The 21842-nt window shown below is 33.1% G+C and overlaps 1 long non-coding RNA gene across 1 annotated transcript; it reads left to right on the forward strand.

The window, feature by feature from the left end:
* Positions 1-14735: 14735 nt before the first annotated feature.
* LOC109119114 (uncharacterized) lies at positions 14736-15116 on the forward strand. The gene is made up of 2 exons (XR_003244603.2): positions 14736-14889; positions 14972-15116. It is a non-coding gene; the product is annotated as an uncharacterized lncRNA (long non-coding RNA).
* Positions 15117-21842: the final 6726 nt, after the last annotated feature.

A 21842-nucleotide genomic window follows, 5' to 3' on the forward strand; every position in this document is an offset into this window, starting at 1 on the left:
ATATAAATCTAAGAAGAGGCATATTATACAATAAGAGGATGGGGAGGGGGGGGGGGGTTAGAAGAAAATAACAACAAAGAAATAGTGTTAATAATTTGAAACCTTCTAGTTTCAAAACAGAAAAATGACGAAGGGCAGGGAATGCAAGAGGACTATGAGATTTCTAGGAACACAAAATCAGTTTCTCACCGTTGTTGCGGTCGAGAAATCGCTGCATACACCACACTTCATATGTTCTTCATGATTGTCTTAAATTCTTCGATTTCTTAATTAAAATAGCTTTCCTATATCTTCCATACCTTTTGAAATGTATATGAAAATGAAATGATTTACTTAAAGATAAACATAGTTTCTTTATTTACTTGAAGAAAGTAATTATTCACTTGGAAAAAATATTTGTTACTTTCAATTGCCTTTCCTTTACCCTATTCATGGTTATTTAAATGTAAGTTAACTGTTGTCTTTTCAATTATCCTAATTATTGTAATTGAAGTATGAATTTATTTTTCAGGTCATTAAAAAATGAAAATATTATGATGTTATATATATTCAAATAATGTTCAAGTGAAGGGCAAATTCGTAATTCAACTTTGAGCTAAAGGACTTCCCACCTATAATATAATAGGATTTGTATTGTTGATTTATAAAAATATAATTTAGCTATTTTCTTAACTTTTTATGATTAACACAAACAAATTTATTTTAATAAATTTTGATTGTGTTTTTGCGATAATGAGTAGCTAAGCTTAACAATTATGTTTGTGGGAAGAATGAGTGATTAACAAACTATGAATAGTAAGCAATTTACAAATAGGTTATTGCATGTATTGATAATTCTTTTGCTTAGAAGTCTTTATAACAGTGGCTAACATTAGAACTTGCCTTGTTGCTACTTGCCGAACCAAGGAGGTAGTTAATAAGAAAAGAATTATTAATGTAGATTTAGTATATACTATCTAATAGGCTAGTTTCACTTAGTGTGAAGTAGTAAATTAGCCACACATTGAATATGAGGCTTAATATAATTTACTAAACCTTACCTTTTCCTCATATAAAGAATTATATTCAATGTATGGATAAGTTACTACTTAGCACCAATTGAAACTAGCCTATTAGATAAAATATACTAAATCTACGTTGATAATTCTTTTCTTATTAACTACCTCCTTGGTCCGACAAGTAGCAACAAGACAAGTTCTAACGTTGATCACCTTTAAAAAGACTTCTAAGCAAAAGAATTATCTATACATTCAATAACCTATTTGAAAATTGCTTAATTACTATTCATACTTTGTTAATCGCTCATGGTTCCCACATATCTAGTTGTTAAGCTTAGCTACTCACTATCACAAAGAACACAATAAAAATAGATTAAAATAAACTTGTTTATCTTAATCGGAAAAAGTTAAGAAATTATCTAAATTATATCTTTATTAATCACAAATGCAAATAAATAATAAATGAGAAGAAAGAATGAACGACAATTCTCTGGCCTCGATAGTGGCTCTTACAAAGCTCCAAATCTAGAAAAAATTTATATTATGTCTTGTATCTTCTTTCATTGCTTCCTAAATAATAATTTTCCATGCCTTATTTATTGGTGTAAAAATCCTAAATAAAATAATTAAGTCCAAACAAATTAGGAATCCAAAACTAAAAATAATTGCAGTGCTTTTTTTTCTTTTTTTTCCACGTGTAGTGCCGTGTGAATAGATTGGCCGTGCATTGAGGGAATGCGACGTGGCAGGCTGCAACTTTTTTGTGAATTGTTTTGAAATTTGCAACAGCAATAGGCACTTATCTATAAATATGTTATTTTATTCACTTTAATCCATTAAGTTTTCTGCTTGATTTCCTTCGTCAACCTTCCATTTTTAATTTGTTTTAGCTTAAAATTTCTTCATTTTCCACTAATTTAATCCTAAAAATAAAATACACAATTTAGCACAATCCATAAAATTTATGCTTAAAATGGACAAATAGAAGGTAAATAATGATAAAAAATATCCATTTGAGCTTCACATCAATCCCTTAACTAGGATGACTTGATCGGTGTACTAGTGTGAACAAGGTTATGGGACCTTGTCTATGCATTGGATATGTGTTGCTTGATAGGATAGTCCTAGGTTGTGATCTTTGTATATGAATATGAATGCATGATTAAGCTATGAACATGTCTTATGCATGAATAAAAAGAAGTATGAATATGTGTGGTCTAAGGGTGTTAACGTGAAAGATTTGCTCACATATACGCAAACACACACATGAAACATGTCTATTATACATATATGATAATCTAGTCAATAGAGTAGCTCTTTAAAGGTGGTCTCGAGGGTATCATAAACTAGATGCTGCTTGAATATGCTATGTCCATGTGAAAGGTCTTCTCACATGATTTAGGTTGATGAACTCTCATCTATGACCTATGAGCTAAGCATATGGGGATTTTATCTTTTAAAGACTAATTTTGTAATGTAATGAATGATAATGGCTTTTAAATAAAGGGAACTTAGCTAAGCACCAAGTGAGCTTGAAGAAGAGGGGTGTCCCTTTCCAATATAGGAAGGTAGGTCCACCATAGTCTTCACAAGGTGTATAGCCTCATACTTCAAGAGCATAGTGTGATATTTATATATATGCTTCCAAGTTCCATAAACTATGCTTGCTCTATAGGATCTAGAAAGTAATATCACCTAAGATGCTAGCATAATGTTGATGTTCTACTTTGACAAGGTAGAGCACGTTTCCTTGGTGTAAGGTTCTACAACACCAAATTCCATATTTAGCACCCATGGTCTTAGTGTTTGTTAATGTTATAGTTTCCGTAGAGTAAAATGGACAATAAAAGTAAAGTAAGGACCCTAATTAGGATAACCTAAGGGAAGTTGCTTAGTGTAGGTGAGGCTATGGGACTTTACCTATGCATTGCTGAATTAGCTCTTGAACGGAGTTGTAGGAAGGTGTTCTAATGCATATGATCATGTTTATGTTTCTTATGCATGACATTGTAGTCTCCTCTACTTGTTGTGATAAAATGCATGGTATGAGTCCTAATGAGTCCACATGGTATGGTCTTACCTTATATGGATAATCTTGGTCTTGTTGACTATATAATAAGGTATTACTTGATATGTATGAAGTTGTTTATAATTGTCTTGTGGAGGTATGAAGTAAATTGTAGGCATGTAGTCTCTTTGTAGGTTTACTTGGTATGTCTGAGGTTATGGGACTTTACATGTATATTGCACTAGTAGTCTTGGATTGAGGTTATGAGAAAGGTTTTAGGATGTCTAAGTGAAGTGAAGTCTTAATATATCATTGATTGACTGATGCCTCTTACGATGATGTGGCAAGTCCTGACTTGTAAATTGTCTTGTGATAAGTTCTTCTTATATTCTCCATAAAGTATGTTAGGGTCAAATGTGGATTATATGCCTTGTTGTGTGAAATGATTATATGAATGTATGTGTTGGGTTAATGAAGGTTGTATGCATGATTATCTTGTGGTCTTAAGGTTATGCTTGAGTGTGGATAGTGTAATGGGACATTGTATATATATATTGCACCAAGCATCACTGGAAGGTTACTTGGGAAAGTATGAGAGTTAACTAAAAAGGAGTTCACTGTAAGAAGAAAAAGGGGTTTACTGTAAATGGAATGAACTTATTGTAAAGGGAGTGAGGTTACTGTAATGTGTCTTTAATTGTGCTTTAAATGTAATGTGTTATTATATTGGATATTGTGACTATTGTATATGCCTAAATGAAGTATGTGGATTGTATGACGAAGAAATGGTGACTTTTGATGCTTCTCTAGGTTTTATGGTTATATGAGTATGTATGAAGGTGAACCTTGATATATGTTGATGTGATGCCATTTATGGCTATATATGTTATTTAGGTGAAATAACATACTATGTGATGATTTATGCTATGACATGGTTAAAGCTTGTTAAAAAGTTTTTATAGTTAATTAAGCTTCCTTTTGAAGTGTATGTTGCTACATGATTTTGCATGATGATAGTCTAATATGTATTTTAGGTTGAAATGCTTTGAAGAAGTGTGGTAAATATCTAAAGAATGCATGTTGCCTTTATATGGGTGTAAAGATTCAAATGTTGCCCTTGTGAATGTGAAAATGTTTCATTGTTGCCTTGGTATTTGAGAAGTGCTTCATATTTGCCTTGTGGATTGGAGTCCTTTGTATAGGCTTGGTCCTATAAGTGAAGGTAGTGTCCTTAACTTGTAAGGTGATGATGGGGGTTGTTAAGGTAGTGTGGTTAACTTGTAAGATGATGATGGGGGTCGGAATGACCTAGAAATTACCTTACCAAAGTGTTGAAAGAAAAGAAAGAGGCCTTATGGCTAAGTCTCCTCTATTTGTTTCCCCTAAGGTGTTATTTGGTGTTTGTGGTATAGTTGAGACCATATGTGGTTGGGTAGTATGACCTAACTTGGTGATTCTGGATTTCCTTTGGGTGTTAGGCCTAGAGAAATGATGATGGTTGAGTTACTAGACTTTTTAATAAGAGATTAGGAGTGAAAACCCTCAAATGATGTTAGGTCTTCTTGTGTGAGGAGTATATATGTTTGTTTTAACTTGCCTTGAACTTGATGTTTAAGGGAATAATGTGATGGGGCCTACCCCAAGTGGGGGATAGTGTGCCTAGATGGTAAGATTTTTACCTTTGATATTCCTATGTTGAGTTCCTTTGGACATCATCATTAGGGAAATCACTTTTAGGTGATGTTGATGGAGGGTGTGCTTATGTTTAGATCCCAAGAGTGGGGTGATGTGCTTAGTTATTAAAGATGGTGAGCTAAAGTTCTCTTAAGGTTGGGTTGATTTTATCTTAAATGGGTTTACCCTAAGTGGGGGATGATTAGGGGAGTAGTAAGGTTCTATATATCCCTATATTTTCCTTCTATTCTTACTTGAGCTTGAACATAAAGAGTTCCTAGTAGCTTGTACATGATAGGAGTCTTGCATACAAGTATGAGTTGAATGTTCTACATATGTTAAGTATGTCTTAATTAACTATGTTAAGCATGTTTAGAAGATTCTAAATTGCATGAAAAAGGATTTTTGATCAAATTCGCGAATTCTCATTTTGATTGTTTATCTTGATGTGTTAGTGATGCATTTAACTTCATGAGATGATATAAGAAGCATGTTATATGTTACTCTTAAATGTGGTACTTTAAGCCATCAATGAAAAATTGAGTCTCCTCAAAATTAAAAATGATGACTCTTAAAATTATGTGATTTGTATGGTTTGGGAAGTCCGATTGTAGGCTTATTCTTGAAAAGTGAAGGCATGTCCAGCTAGTTACCCTGTGTGTGCCTAAAAATTGCAAGAATTTTCCCTAAATGATGCATATGTTATGAAAGCTAGTGTTATGCTAGGAATTGAAACTATGTGAAATAACTTCCTTTTTGTTACGATGTGTGTGGTGTGACTTACCATTTTAACTTCACTAGAAAGGAAGTACGAGCATGTTTTGGTTAAAAGTTGAGAATTCCTCATTTAAAATGAAGTGAACTTTGTGCATGGCTTGTGAATGAACATATGAAACATGTAAGTGTGTTCAGGAGAAGGACATTCATCCTTAAACATAACTAATCATGGTATGGTTGAGTATGGCTCTCATGGCATTATGTTTAAATGATAAGAATCTTTGTTGATCTACTTGACTCAAGTTTAGGTGCATTGAAGTATGAATGCTTATTTGCTTCTTGAGTGATGTGAACTAGCTTATGTGTGATTTAAAGGTTGTTGCATAATGAGATTTTAATGAAATGCAATATAAAGACCATGTTATGATTAGGAGAAGGATGTTCCGCCTATGAACATGAAAAGAGCCTATGTGATTGATGCATTTAAAAAGTGAGTGAATAAGGTTTTGCTTGCTTGTGTGCATTAACAGCGAAGTGGTTTGAAGTTTGTATTCGTTGTAAGTTTGGTGCATTGAATTATATGTGATGATGTTATGAATGTTGTGAACTGGTCTATGGTTATTGAAGGCCTTGTTGTGTTTAAAATGTCCCAAGTGTTATCTGAGGATGAATTTTCCCAAGTGGGGGATATTATAAGACCCTCAAAAATGAACTAAGGTTCTTAGAGCCTCACATGTGTCTAATAAGTTTTAAAATATATTAAACAAGTGTTTTACAGTATGCATGCATTATTTGAAGTTAGCCTTGAGACGTGCATGTGTGTATTGGTGTGTCTTGACATGTTTTACGTGTTAGTTTTAGTTGAAATTGATGTGTAAGGTCCTTAACTCATATATGACTGTATTTATGTTGGAAACTTCTAAGTACGGCTCCTCACAGGCCCGAAAAAGTCCCTCAAGGAGGATCCAAAGACTGTCTTGACACTGCCTTGTCAGTTTCCACCTCGCCAACGATCAGCGGCCAGTAGGTGAGGTGATACCACATCGATGTGGAGACGTCGTCCAACACTTATCCTGTGGAAGTCTCAGGACAAATGACAACCCTCAGAACCAAACAAGAGTTGCCAGTACGACCCATCGATGGGTCTACTGGCGTCGTTTGGTGGCGCGGTGCAGCCTACAACATGGTGTCAGGCGCACTGTTTCATTAAGGGGTGAATGGGAAATTCACCCTACATTCTAACCTGAACCTAGGTGGTTTATTTAGTTATTCTTGGGTATATTTAGTTGGTTATTAAGATAAAAAAAACCCTACCCAATTCATTATTAAAAATTAGACTTCCCTCTCCAAAAGAAAATTCTCTAGAAACCTCCATTGGAGATAAAGCTAAGAATATTTCGTGGTTCTCTTCTACAATAAGGTATGGTGATCCTTAATCTTTAGATAACCTTCCATCTAAAGAGTTCCTTCAAATCTTTTCAATGAGAATTATATGATCAAAATGTATGTTCTTCAATCTAGCCATGGGTTCTTTCTCAAAATGTTTTCAAAAGCATGTTTATGGTGAATTGATGATTATTTACTGATTTTAAAGTAGAATTCAATCCAATTCCATGATGACCCCATGGTCCCTCCAATTCTAAAAATATCCAATATTATGGGCAATACTACTTATAAACATGCATGAGGTGTAAGTGTGTGTACATTGGTCAACATGATCATAAAAGGGCTATCAACAACACAATGAGGCAGAGACCTTCTTGAGACCACACTGCACATTCAAGCATAGACCACACATCACAATTTAGCATAGGAGACAAGCTAACTTCACATTACACTTAAGACTTGTAACATTAGCTAATAATACATTCATATAAGGGTAAATGTGTAGGGGTAATTAACCATTATTACTTCATAAATGGCAGCACCTAAACATCACCCTAACATAATCATCCACATGCTCATAACATTAGCAACACAACATAGATTATAAACTAGCATAGAAGACTAGGTATGCATCATACAAAGATCATCATAACCACCCATTTATGTTACCCCAATTTTCTTTCAAGGCCATAATCAAAACATATATACATTGAAAAGAAGTAAACACCGCCACATTAAGTGGACCATACCACACAAATCCCTACAAGGCCAATTCTACAAGCAATACTATAGAAAAGTAGAGTAATAGAGAAATCTTTCCACAACTCCGTTGCTTTGATCATCAATGATCAATACTCACTATTCATCAATAATATCAATACAAGACACTATTATAACATACACAAAATTATTCTTCAACTATCCTAGAATCGAGATCACATTGAATTCATACATAACAAGCTATAGAAAGTAGAAGAACATAGGTCAATCTACCAACTCATCACACCTTGATTCATATTGATCAATTACACATAACTCACCATCAATATACATAATTGGCATTAGATATAGGCAATTCAACATGCTAGAATCAGAATTCAATCAACATAAAGTAAAGATCATGGTGTTTATGAAAGGGTATTCTCATATGCACTTGTGTAAACTACTATGCATGATAGTGTATGTCCGTGAAGTATGATATGTATCCCTTAAATAGGATGAATTGATAGATTTACTAGTATTAACCAGGGTATGGGACCTTATCTATGCATTGCACATGTCTGCCTTGATAGGATAGTCCTAGGCTGTGATCTATGTATATGAATATGAATGCATGATTAAGCTATGTGAATATCTTATGCATGAAATAAATGAAGTATTAATATGTGTGGTCTAAGTGTTTATGTGAAAGGTTTGATCACATACATGTAAACACACACATGAAGCATGTCCATTATGCATGTATGATAATCTAGTCAATAGAGGGGCTCTTGGAAGGTGTTCTCAAGGGTATCCTAAACTAGATGGTGCTTGAATATGTTATGTCCATGTGAAAAGTCTTCTCACGTGATTTAGGTTCATGAACTTTCATCTATGACCTATGAGCTAAGCATATGGGGAGTCAATATCCTAATAATTGTTATCACGAGTAACATTATAAGTGATACTAACTAAATTCTCAAAACTATATTTATAGTCACCAAAATTGAGCTGCAAAGACTCACTCCGCGAAGTAAGTCAGGCTCGTCAAACCACATGGAGAGCCACCTTATTTTTTTGCATCGTCTTTTTTCCTTGGTAATCATTATCCTCACGGTCTATAACTTTGGGTGATCTATCTTGGCTTCACAGAATCACTCGACGATCCATCGACTGCTCCTTTTTATCTCCATCTTGGTTCGTTCTTTCAGATTTTGGAGCACTGGAACTTAAGACTATCTAATAAGCCACTCGGCAACACGGTGTGTGCTGGTGATCCTCATGTTTGCACTTTTTCATCTCTATAGCTTTTGTGGTTCCATTATGCTTTCTAGTGTCATTGTTTTGTTCGTTAAACCATATACTTGAAAATAAAGGATTTAACATCAGTTATTGACACAAATAAGCATTTGAGGACACTAAATCTATATAAACAAGCCCTAAATAAGTCCATATATTTGACTCATAAAAACTAAAAACTTAAACATTTGCTTGTCTTTAAATAAAAATGAAGTTTAGCAGTTCAAAGAAGATGTATCATACAGCGGTACAAAAGACTCAAAATTCAATACACATAAGAAGACACAACTTACTCATTCAAGTATCAATTGTCCCCTCAAAGACTCAAGTTGTAACTCACCATTATCAAGGACTCTAATGTTCACAATACTTTCTTCAAATTCAAGTTCAAGTTCAACAAAGGTACTCAAATGCCCTAATAACAAAGATAATTCCGTATTAATGCAAAATTCATAAACAATTTGTAGTTTCAAAATCACATACAGTTCTCACACTCAAAAAGATGCACACATGCATGACTTCGCCAATATGTTTTCCCTTGTTTTCCGATCAACATTCTTTTCAGCTTGCTCAAGATTAAAAAGGTTTTTCAAAGCTCGTGACAGGGCTTAGTGTTAAGGTATAGTCATTTAGGCTCAGTGTTTGCTACCCTTATAAAATGTGGACTGAACATCACTTTTCATCTTATTCTTCAGTATTTTTACTCATGCTAAAAATTCTCCCCGTTATTCAATTTTCTAGACAACCTATTTCTTTTGCAACTTTTGAAACTTCTATTAAACAACTCTTTCATCCTCACTACACCATTTTCGGCCTAAAACCACACTAAATCAAGATAACGTTTGCAAAGTGTTGGCTAAGACTTTTAAGGTTACACTTTTAAAGTGTAGCCTTAAGTTTTGACTTTTGACGAAGGTAGTATTAAAACCACTTGTAAAACCTTCTCTTTAAAGGCTACACTTTATAAGTGTTTTCATATCATTATATAATTGGTCACACATTTCTCTTATATTAGAAAAGGCATGTTTCAACATGCTTGCTTCATTGCTTTTAAGGTATTTGTGTCTTTTCAGTTCTCTATTAAGAGTACGTGTCTTCTTCCTGTGTCATCAGTTCTCTCTTCTCAGTTCCCTACGTGTCTTCATCTTACGATACCAATGTACACATTACTCTATTCTCTCTGTATCTGTATCTCCTTCATTTATGTTCCACCATCTGTGGATCAACATTATCCAGGTAAGGTTCTTTCATTTTCAATTTTGTATTTTTGTTTTGGTGCCATCTTTCTTTTTGACAAAGTCCAAGTCCCAAATTTGATTAGGGTGTGTGAATGTTTACTTATTTTTCCATTTAGGTTTGTTATAGATTTTGGATTTGTTCTTCAGCGTTCTCAAGCCTTCTCCATGTAATGTTTTACATGTCTCAATTAAGCTTTCTTTTTCCTTCATCTTCCTTTCAATTGATGTTCAAGTTTTAAATTTGATCTGGGTGTGTAAAATTTTCACTTATTTTTTCATTTGGAATTGTTATTGATGTTGGATTATCCTTTTGGTTGGCTCATTCAGATTGATTTAGGTGGGTGAATATACCTAAATTTCATTTTGGTATGTGATACCCAAATTTGATTTGGGTATGTGATTCTAGTTCCATGTTACAAAAATCCCAATAATGTTAATCCATTTGGGCGTTTTTTGAATTCCTCTTTCAAATTTTTGGTTGTATTCTTTTCTTTATGTATGAAAAACCTATGTATTTTCACATGCAGTAACTTTTGGTTTTCTTTTACTAATTTGAAGCTTAAACAGGCATTGGAGGTTACTTCATCCTTGCATGAAGATGCAAACTTTAGAGACTTTAAAGCTTTCTAGAATTAGAGGTGTTTGGGTATGGCAAACAATGTTAAAAAAGGTGATCAACAGAGGCAAGCTACTGGAAAGGCGAGAAGACATGGGTAATGTGCCTTTCCTTTCTTTTTCTAAAGTTACTGCTGCATATCACAACACCATCGATGCGTGAAATATAAGTATCTGCATGTTGATATTATCTAAAGTGGCAAAAAGACCTATGAGGTGACAGTAATGTCCAGCAATTTACATGTACCTCAACTACTATTTTCATCAAGTTATCTGCTTCAACCACCAGCACATGCACTATAAAATTCATATCACCCTAGTTTGAATGTACATGTCAGTATTTTCATTCAAAAGATGCTTTCACCGTAAACAATATCCTTCTCCTGTAAGCATAATTCTACAGAAAGAGCCCACAACTCTCAGGCTAGAAAGCTTCCCTTGGCGCTCTAGCTCACAGTAAACGCCTATAGTTGAGAAGGAATATCACTCAATCTTAATATCAAAATGTTGCCCATATGCCTACTACCTTTCATCAACACAGATATGGTTACTCGATAACTTTATCTACCAAGACTTGGGACTATAGAAGAAAACCAACTTTAACTGAATCCATTTGTCTAAGCTTTTGATGGCAGAGTTTGTACATACTACATAGGCTAGTGAGAGAGGGAGAGAACAAATACCTAATAGAATAATCGGTCATATGCAAACTCTTCCGAGCTGCATTGTTGGTAAAACAAAATAGAAATAGATAGTTTTGTAAGGGGTCTAGGGTTATACACGGAGGTTAGCCCCTGCCTCAAAGTTGCTAAACACATTTGCTAAACACATTCAATAGATTATGTCACAAGCAAAATCAATATTCAGAAACCAGAATTCAAGTTATGTAATGATTTCTTAATGATTTCTTTATCGGAAACAACCTCCCTATCTCTATCTCCACGAGATAGGCATAAAGGTTTGTGTACATCCTACACCTAATGGGATTTATTGTTGTCGAATTAGAGCCAACCCAAAAAAATAAGAGGCAATGTGCAATTTTTTTTAGTGTCATTAGTCATTATCTTTATGTGAAATTGCTAACCAAATTTCAGAAAGACATTTTAATAGAACGTAACTTCATCACATATATACAGATAATGGATACGACTAAGACCCTAGAACTCTGTCAAACAGAGTGTGTTATCCCTAATCAATAACAATTTGCTCAGGCATATTTGTAATCAAGCAAACTATGAAAAAAAATACATAGAAAAATCAACTAAAGATAACATTTTGCATCTAATCAAACTGCTTTCTTAGCATATAAACACACCCAATGCACCAATTCCCTCTACCTCCACCAAAAAGGGGAAAAAGAAGAAGAGAAAGAGAGATTAATCATACAAAAAAGCTGCTAATGGAAGATTAAAAAGAAGAAGAAAATGAAGTGTATAATGTTTTCATCTTCATTCTCAGCTTATAATTTCTGACTAGCCTAAAATATAGTTATGTACTATGAAGAAACTGATAAACCAGCACATGCCCGCACCTCAAATATTACCGAGGAACTCGGCCAGGTTGACACAATACTTTCTGATAAAACTGGCACACTGACTTGTAATTCAATAGAGTTTGTCAAGTGCTCCGTGGCTGGTACTGCTTATGGACGTGGTATTACAGAAGTTGAAAAGGCCATGGCTAAGAGGAATGGATCTCCACTGATGGCAAAAAGTAATGATCATGGTGAGGATGGTGTTGTTACTTCTAGGAAGTCCACTGTTAAAGGTTTCAATTTTGAAGACGAAAGAATCATGAATGCGAGTTGGCTTTTTGATCCTCATTCAGATGTAATACAAAAGTTCTTCCGTTTGTTAGCAGTCTGTCATATAGTAATACCAGAAGTAGATGAAGTTACAGGCAAGGTTTCTTATGACTTTTGATTAAATTAACATAATTTTTTGTATAGTTGTCCATATTAATTTTCAGGTTTTGTAAAAAATGCATCCTTTATTTTCCTCTTTTACTTTTTTTTTCTATTTTTTATTTGCTATTTGGATATTAATTGTTAAGTGTTAATTGCTATCATTTTTTATGCTATGCGTAGTTTGTGGACTAATAGTTCAAAGAAGCTTAGCAGTTGTCCCTATTCTAGAAATTGAATGGTAATTCTATATTTTATATTGTTAAATTTATATATTATCTGCTTAGCTTAGTAGGAGAAAGTTACAACATGTTCATCATGTGGGAAATGAAAAGGCTAGAAATACTCAAAAATGAACCAAGCAAGTCATGGCTTTTGTTGGCTTCTCAAAAGGAATGAGAATAATATGCTAAAATAGAAAAATGAACACCCCTTTGTAGAACGCAACATCATTATTTGTCCTTGCATAAATAATCTAGCCCACATTTTTTTGTTCCTTGCATCAGTGTTATTATCCATGCTCTTGAATAATTAAAAGCATAATAGTTGCTCCTCTTTTTGGCACAAAAATACTTAATTCATATTATTGTGAGTTGTTTTTAGGAATATTATTAGTTGGCGAACAAACAATTAATTTTTGTTCCATATTTTCAGGACATCCATAAAGTTTCATCCCTTTAGAATATTGAAGGAAAAATATATCACTGAGACATTTATTTGTTAAAGTAATTCATGGTTTGTAAACATCTTTTATTGAACTTGAAATCCTAATGTTTCTCTATTTAATTAAGGTAGAACAAAAAATGAGAGGGTATGTGTAGGTTTGGACAATGCGATGAGATGTGTTGTAAGAGTCCTGTTCTGAAGGATTAACAATGGAGTGTTTGTATTGTTCGTGCCCCTGACTCTACTTGCTATGTGAGGTTTGTCATCTCTCCGTTTATCACTTTGACTTTATTATATGTATGGTTCCTCACTCATTGAAAGTGTAAAATATTTTTATATTGATATTGTGCTGCCATGACTATGTTTATTGATGCTCTTCTTATGGCCTTTTAGTTTCTATATTTGTTAGGAGTTTGAGATTTTTATTTCAAGGTTTGCCAATTGAGGAATAATTCTTGTTGTATAGGTTTACGAACTGCAATTAAATAAAATCTTTTTCTTTGAATCCTTTTTGTGTGCTCCATTAGTTGCTAGATGAATTACATTTTTTTGCTTTCCTTAAATTGCATAAAGCGAGTAACTTTATAATCATACTATGAGGAGAAAAATGAAGGCAGTGACAAAAAGAACTGAACAGAAGAAATACTATACTATTGGTAAGAATTGGCAGTAGAACATCTAAGTATTGATTAAAAGATGCCTTTTTTAATTGTCTTTGGTTGGAACTGTTGAGAATAGAGAAACCTTACTACGGCATTAAAACACATGCTTAATTTAAGTAGCTGTGTGTTTTAGGTAGTTTTGGCGAATCGGGTGTTGGTCACAAATCCCAAGTAGACATTTGTGTTGCCATATATTTCATCCTACAATTTGAACCTGTTAGGCGGTGATGATAGAACCTAATACTCTATGGTTTCTTGTGTAGTTTGAGAACATCATAAGAATTAGGCAGATCAGAAGGATCCTGAGTCTCAATTGACTTAATCACTTTTCTCATCTTTTAGATCATCTAACTCATCCTTTTTGATTCGCAACCTTTTTGAACTCTCTCTCATGTTTTATGTATTCAAGAATTTTATATTGGATATTCAAGCATCCTGATGAATCAATTTGTGCATGTTCCCACTCATAAGTCATAACGTGTGTTCCAAACTCTTAACTTAGTAAGTTGTCAAAAAGTTGCAGTATTAATGGAACTGCTTGAGAAATTTATCAAGATACTCATTCGAAAGAAGTACTGGAAAAAAATCTAGAATTTCTCTGTGCAATATAAATTGAAATAGTGTAACCTTTGAAGTGATGGAGCAAGTGTCAACTCTGAGGCAAGGGTAAGTCTGGTGTACATTCTACCTTTCCCAGATACCTCTTTGTGGGACTACATTGGTCCCTGGGTATGTTGTTGTTTACTTGGAAAGTGATGATGACCAGAGTATAGAAATTGTATCTTGACTTTTTAAGCTCAAAATATGTAAGCCCCTTGATTTGTAAGAGGATAAGATTATATCTACTTATTTTTTTTGAAACTGGTAACATGTTCAGATCATGAACATACTTTGTATGATAGTGCCTGATTTTGTTTAACTGTTTATCTTCAGGTACCGCATCACTGATGGAGTAAATCTTCCTTTCCGTGTATTACCAACTATCAAAGAATTAGGCCGTACACGTATGGAAGTGAATGTTAAGGTTTGATATTGAATGAATTTTGATTGTAAACATCAATTTGTGCTTATATGATTTACTGTTGCTAACTTTGATTGTTTTTCAGGTTAAGAGTGTGTTTGGTGCAAAAATGTTTGCTCTTGGAGTAGTTATTAAAATTCCAGTGCCAAAGCAAACTGCTAAAACAAACTTCCAGGTGACGTCAGGGAGAGCAAAGTATAATGCAGCCATTGACTGTTTGGTTTGGAAGAGAGTAATCTATTGCTTAATCACGATTGGCGTATTTCTTGAAGATGTGGTCAAGGATAGTGGAACCTTCTTAGTTTTTTTTTGTCTATTAGTTTACCTGGACAGTACAATAAGAGTATAATTCAATGTTAATAGTTCTCCTCCTCTATTGTGGCTAATTGGAGGAGTTAAATTTACTATGTCTATGTGTTGTATTAGACACACAAAAATTTTTTTAACATTGGGCCCGTGCTTGCATGGGCCATCCCTGTCTAGTATTTATATATATGAATACACTTTTAAAGTGTGCTTTTTTATAATTATAATAACACTTACCAAGTGTGGCCTTGTAATTTTCACTAAAACATTTATATTCCCTCCGACAGATTTAAGTCTTCCTTCCATTTTTATTTGGTAAAAAAAAGAAATTTGATAAAAAATAAAAAGATCTTTTCAAGTCTCTAAAAGAGATTATATTTGCCCTAGATCTGAAATTTTTCAAGGCTTTTGTAAAAATAGTTTTTCTATCGAAATTAACAAATACTTGTTGATAAAAAACAGAAAGTGTTTATTTTTCACAAAACAATTGAATAATGATTTCAAAATACTTGTCTGATTTTCACTATATTTTGAGAAACAAAAATTCCATATTGGAAGATCTTTTAGCTCCATTCATGAGTTTCTCTTTGTGGTCGTCGACCTACAAAAATCCCCTATGCTTTTATCATTTTTCACCTATATTGGCCATGAAATGAAAAGATAAACAGAGGGGTGAGACATCTGGCGGAGACAATTGACTCAATTTTCTGGGAAAATGGTGGAAGCGGTGGCGTAGCCACATACAGTCAAGGGGGTAAAATTGGACATCCTTCGTTGAAAAAAAATTAACATATATACAAGTAAAATGATATACAAAATGGTTAAATAACCCATTTTGGACACTTTAAACATAACAAGTTACTAATTTTGGACACCCTTTAAGAAATTTCTGACTCCACCACTGGATGGAAGCATGAGAATTCCTAGAGACTATACTGGTGGAGTGAATGAGAAAGTTCAATAATTTCTTGAAAATTGTGGATAAATGAGTTCATAGCGTACGACTAAATTTTCCTTAAATTAATAAACAGAACATGAAAGATGATATCCTAAAGTTTCATCAGGTTTTGTCGGTTGGGGTTAATTAGATAGAAATTTCTACCTTTAAAAGTTTGAATTTGTTTTATCAGGGTCTATTTTGTGGTATTGTATTTTGATTTTCTTGTTTTGTTAATTTTTTGGATTCTAGCTTCTTGTTGTTCATTGATAGTTCCTCATTCAAAGTTGAGCTCCCTCCTGGTTCTAATGATATCTCCAGGTTTTCATTCTAAAGAGTGTAAAATATCTCCTCTATTTGTGGAAAATTTATTTTTCAGATTGTAGGAACAAAAATCACCACATATTTTTTTAGGTCTAGTGAGTCTTAGAATCACAAGTTGAGAGAAGTTTCGATTACATCCTTGCTGACTTAGTTTGAGAACCTCTTTTCTACATTTCGGGCATCTCTATCATCTGTGAGTTCCTTATCCATAGGTTCTAGACTGGTTATTCAAGAATTCTTGGAACGTCTTCCCCAAAGTCTGTCACATACATTTCTAATGGACTACTCTGATGTGAAGGGAAAGATGTGTCTATCGAGACTGCTTTAGGAACCACTTCGTCGTCCATAGTGTTGTCTTCTCTTCTCCATCATTCTTCATTATCTTGATTCATATTCTGCATTGCTAGTATTTGTTGAAGTGATATGCTTGTCTAGTTGGTAAGTTGGTGAATAAGAATAAGATGTTGCATAGTCTGAGTGTTTGAGTAGTGCAGGCCTGTATTGCAGGTGATAGTACTTGAAGGTTTTCGGTTCCTTGGTAAATTGAATTTGTGTAGTACTGCAGCCCTGTAGAGCAGGTGAAGAAGTGTGTCTTAGTGGGATGGACGACAAAGTATAAGTACAAAATGCTCACAACATTGAATACATAAGACTCAAACAAATATTTAGTGTTTATCACATTTAATTGTGAATAACATGTTTGGTGGGCGAACAGTTTCTTCCAGTGATAAATGTCTAGCCTGTAAACTGTCTCGTTCAATTTTTTAATATATAAGAGTTTTATGATTAGTTCAAATGACTACTTTTAGGGCCGAGATTTACTTTAACAAAATCAAAATGTCTAGTCATGTCGACCACATATTTTACCAAGTGATTGCACATATTAATTATGTTTTACCAAAGAAGGATGTACTGGTCTATCCTCACACACATTGTTAAATTAAATAAATATTCTCTTGATTTAATAAAGTAGTGTCGACATCTAAGAGGTATTTGACATGATTGTTTTTCTAATTTTTTTTTCTAACCCAAATTCTGTTGTTGATTTTTTTGTTGTTGTAAATTGTACAAGGACTGTTTAGGCTGCAAGTGCTCATATCATAATTGTTGTTATTGGTTCAAGCGTTTTATCTTTGGCTTGTTGTATCTCAACTTGGTTGGATTGATGGTATTATTCTTATGATTTAATTCTCTTTGTTACTTATTACATCATATTTGGAGTAATAGAAATCTAATTTCTTACAAATTCCAGATTTTGATCAAATTTGATGACTTTCAATCGTTGTTGTTGTAATGTCTTTCACTTACTCGACGATCGGTCTATGTTTAGGCATTGCTCAAATAGCAGGTTTGTGACCTTCTAACCTACTATTGCAACATTTTTTGAGGGTCCGAGAAACATTTCAAGTTCTAACTTTTATTTACCTTTTTTATTTGAAGAAACTCAAAATTTGAGGAAGTTGAAATGGAGTTAGCATTGGAATTGTCACTGAAATGCAAAAAGTTTGGAGAACTTCGAAAGCACTTGAAACTATTTCTTTTGCCAATTCTTACTCCCTCATTCATATGTAGATTCAGGTAATGATATGGATCATTTTTCATTCATTCATCGCAGTTTAACTTGATGTCGTGGTAATTTCCTATATAATATAAGATATAATCAAATCCCCACCCTCATAAGCCAAGACAATGAAAAATGCACCTCTAATTAGTGTATCAGTAACAACAGTTCTCTACATGCTCTATGGCTGTTTTTACTAATTGATTTTGGATTATACGACCCTTATTTGCTACTCGATATAGCCAACATAATCGTAGTTCATCTTGTAATTGCATGCCAGGTTTACAACCAATCCCTTTTTATGCTATTTACTGTTATATATAGAACGGTTCGTCTTGCTAGTACTATTATCATTAAAATAGAATCATTATTAAAAGGATAAAATTCAGATCCAAAAAAACCGTGCATTTAATTTAAGTTATGCTACATTTTATGTAATTCCTATGAACGTTAAAATAGTTGATGATAAGTGCTAATGGAAATAAAACCATTTGCAGCCACGTCCAAATGATGTTACTTGCAACAGTTTCATATGTTATATGCATCCCTGGGATCATATTAATGCACATTTTGTATAATCCTCAACCATCGTGCCTTAATAATATTTTCTTCATCTCCTGGACATTAGTTCTCCTCCAACTCATGACCAATGTGTCTCTCCGGCCCATAGTGAGTCTGTGTTTCTTGTGTTTACATTTTATTGTTGGAATAATTTGTATTAATTGATAAAAGTATCGGGTGAATGGCGGTTTCCTTACTGCATGTACAATTTGGATTTTGTTTTTTTCGTAAACCTTGCATCCTTCTCTTTAAATTCATTAAGAGTGCAAAAAAGAAAAGTCTGCAATTTGAGGCTAAGCACTAGACAACAAACTTTCTTGATCATTCTTTAAAATCATCACTTCAACCTTTTAGGAATGTCAATTTCTATAAGTAATGTCATTTGTTGAGTGAGAAGTTGGCTCCCAAGAACCTGAAGTAAGAACTAGGATATCTTGATATATTCTCAAACTTATAGAAAGTAGATGTCTTAAACATGTCACAAGTTTTCATATTATAATTTCATTTTTTTGGAAGTCCCTCTGTTCAGTTCATGTTTCCACTTGAGATAATACCAATACACAGTTAAGTGTCTATGGTTTCATCACATTATGCTATTATTTCTTATAAATTTCTTGTCTCTACTTACAGAGAACCTGCAGAAGAGAAATGCATCTGGAAAGTAGAATCTCCATTAGCAAAAAGAGACTGGTTTACCATCATAGTAAGTTTACGACCTTTAAATGACTCAAGATGGTCATTGAGTCATTAAACACGTAGCATTATGTCTTTCTACTTTATCAATCTCGAATTAAAATTGGCAAAGGTCCAGTTTAGTCTTAGTATTATTCTATTGTTCTAATAAACTGGACAAGCTTTATCCAGCCTTTTGATTCAAATGCTATATGATCTAGGGGAAGTATCTCATTGCTACTTGAATTCTTATTAGAGCCTCAACTTTAAAATATATAGTGGTGTAATAGAAAACTAGAATTAATATATCCTTCAACATCAAATTAAGTAAAGTTTCACACTTAATTTTGTACAGAGCTTTGTTGTAACAGATTTAAGACCATTTGATGGCAGGAAATTAAAATTGGTGCTTGCTACTTCTGAAGAAAGAAAAATTAAGAAACAAAAGTTGTAACAAAATGCTTATTGTATTGCGCTATATTTTGTTTATCTGCAGGTTTACAATAAATGTTGGTGGACAAGTACTTGGGTAATGGTAATGAATGAATGGCTTGCAGTTTGTGTTTACAGTAAGTATGTGAAACTCCATTTAAATATTTTGGATTGATATCCTAACTGTTAATCTTTATATATGATAAACAATCAGCAGTGGTTTGAACTTTTAGTAACTTTTCAAATTCTTAATTTCGATACTAATTCATTTTGAATGTTTAAGCTTCAAACTACAGAACCAAATAGCTGCCACACGCAAACTCTAGAAATACTCTTACTCCTGATGTTTTCAGAATACGGTCAAACAGGCTTTTTTTCCAATGTTTTTGATGTTTTGATGGTTGAGAATAAGCTACAGCAGTCATTGTTCATTCCCCATATAGGAATATCTCATGTGTGTGCCTATAGTCTACTACTGTCTAGTTTTTAATGGTATAGCCCACATTAATTTGTTTTGTGCAGTTTGAAGAACAAAAGAATCAAGTTCCTATTTAGCCTTCTCTGAAGGTGGTATCGCTACAAGAAAATTACCTACGACGATATTAATTTGGTGATATTTGAAACAAATGTTGGAAACTAAAGAATTTTATGATGTTTAGGAACAAAATGTGATAAAAACAACGACATTTGATATCAAATGTCGTAAAAATAATGACATTTGGTCAAAAATGACACTATGATAAGGACATTTATTGCAAAATATAGTTGTTTTAGCGACATTTAGCGAAAATGTCATTTAAATGATCACATTTACTATAAATGTCGAATATAATATGACATTTACTACAAAATGTCATTAATTTTAGTGATATTTAGAAAAAAAGTATCGCTTAAGTAGTGAAATTAAATATAAATGTCGAATATATTATGACATTTACTGACAAATGTCATTGATTTAAGTAAAATGTTGCTAAAATAGTGACATTAGTTGTAAAATGTCATTGATTTTAGCGACTTTTAGCAAAATCGTCTCTAAATAGAGACATCTCATACAAATGTTGTTTAAATTTGGACATTTATTACAAAATGTCATTGATTTTAGTGACATTAAGTGAAAAATATCTCTTAAGTAGTGACATTTGATATAAATGTCAAATATATTGAGACATTTACTAACAAATGTCATTGATTTTAGTGACATTTAGAAAAAATGTCACTAAAATAGTGACATTTATTGTAAAATGTCATTCATTTTAGCAAGCGGCATCTTATACAAATGTTGAATATATTATTACATTTATTGCAATATATCATTGATTTGATTGACATATAGTAAAAAGTTTCTCAAATAGTGACATTTTAATATATACATCGAATATAATTATGTCATATGTTGAAAAATGTTATTAATTTTTATGAAATATGATGAAAAGTACTATTAAACGACTACAACATTTTATGTCTACAACCGCCCTAGAAAATTTGACCTAAACTAAGAAAAATTGTGGCCTTTGATAAAAGGCCCCACTTTATGACTTTAAGCTACAGTTTTCTAGGGGTGGCTGAAGCAAACATAACACACGATTTTAAAGTGTTGCCTTCTCTATCTTATGTATTAAAACACTTTGAAGTCCTTGCCCATGTGCATACAACAATTTACGGTCATTTGTATCACGAACTTAGAGTTTTTTTCAAAAGCTCCGTGTAGCACTTGACAACTTACTCACAATTCTTTGAAGATCTCGTGAGCTCATGTAAGCCATTAAGAACAAGATCGTATATAGAATGCAAAGAAAGACTAAGAAATATTTTAGAAGTTTGGAAGAAGGCTTGTATAACTTGGAAGAAAGATTTACAACTTGAGCGATGATTTACAAATGTGTGGCACCTCTATTTACACTAACACCTATGGGTAAAAGCGTAATATATAATTACTTTACAAGTTTCTAAATTATTTACACTTTGGTCACTTTCTAGAATTATCTTCACTTTCTAGGGAATTCTAAAGCTTTCCTAGAAAAATATCTACTCCTTCTTCTTGAATTCTCCAAAGCATTCTTGAAATATCTAAGGGCTTCTAGAGATTTCAATAAACCTCTCAAAACTCTAGACTCTTCCTCCCCTATACAGATGCAATATTTTACAAACAATTGGTGGGACTTG

Source organism: Solanum lycopersicum, chromosome 12, assembly GCF_036512215.1.
Source record: "Solanum lycopersicum chromosome 12, SLM_r2.1".
Lineage (NCBI taxonomy): Eukaryota > Viridiplantae > Streptophyta > Magnoliopsida > Solanales > Solanaceae > Solanum > Solanum lycopersicum.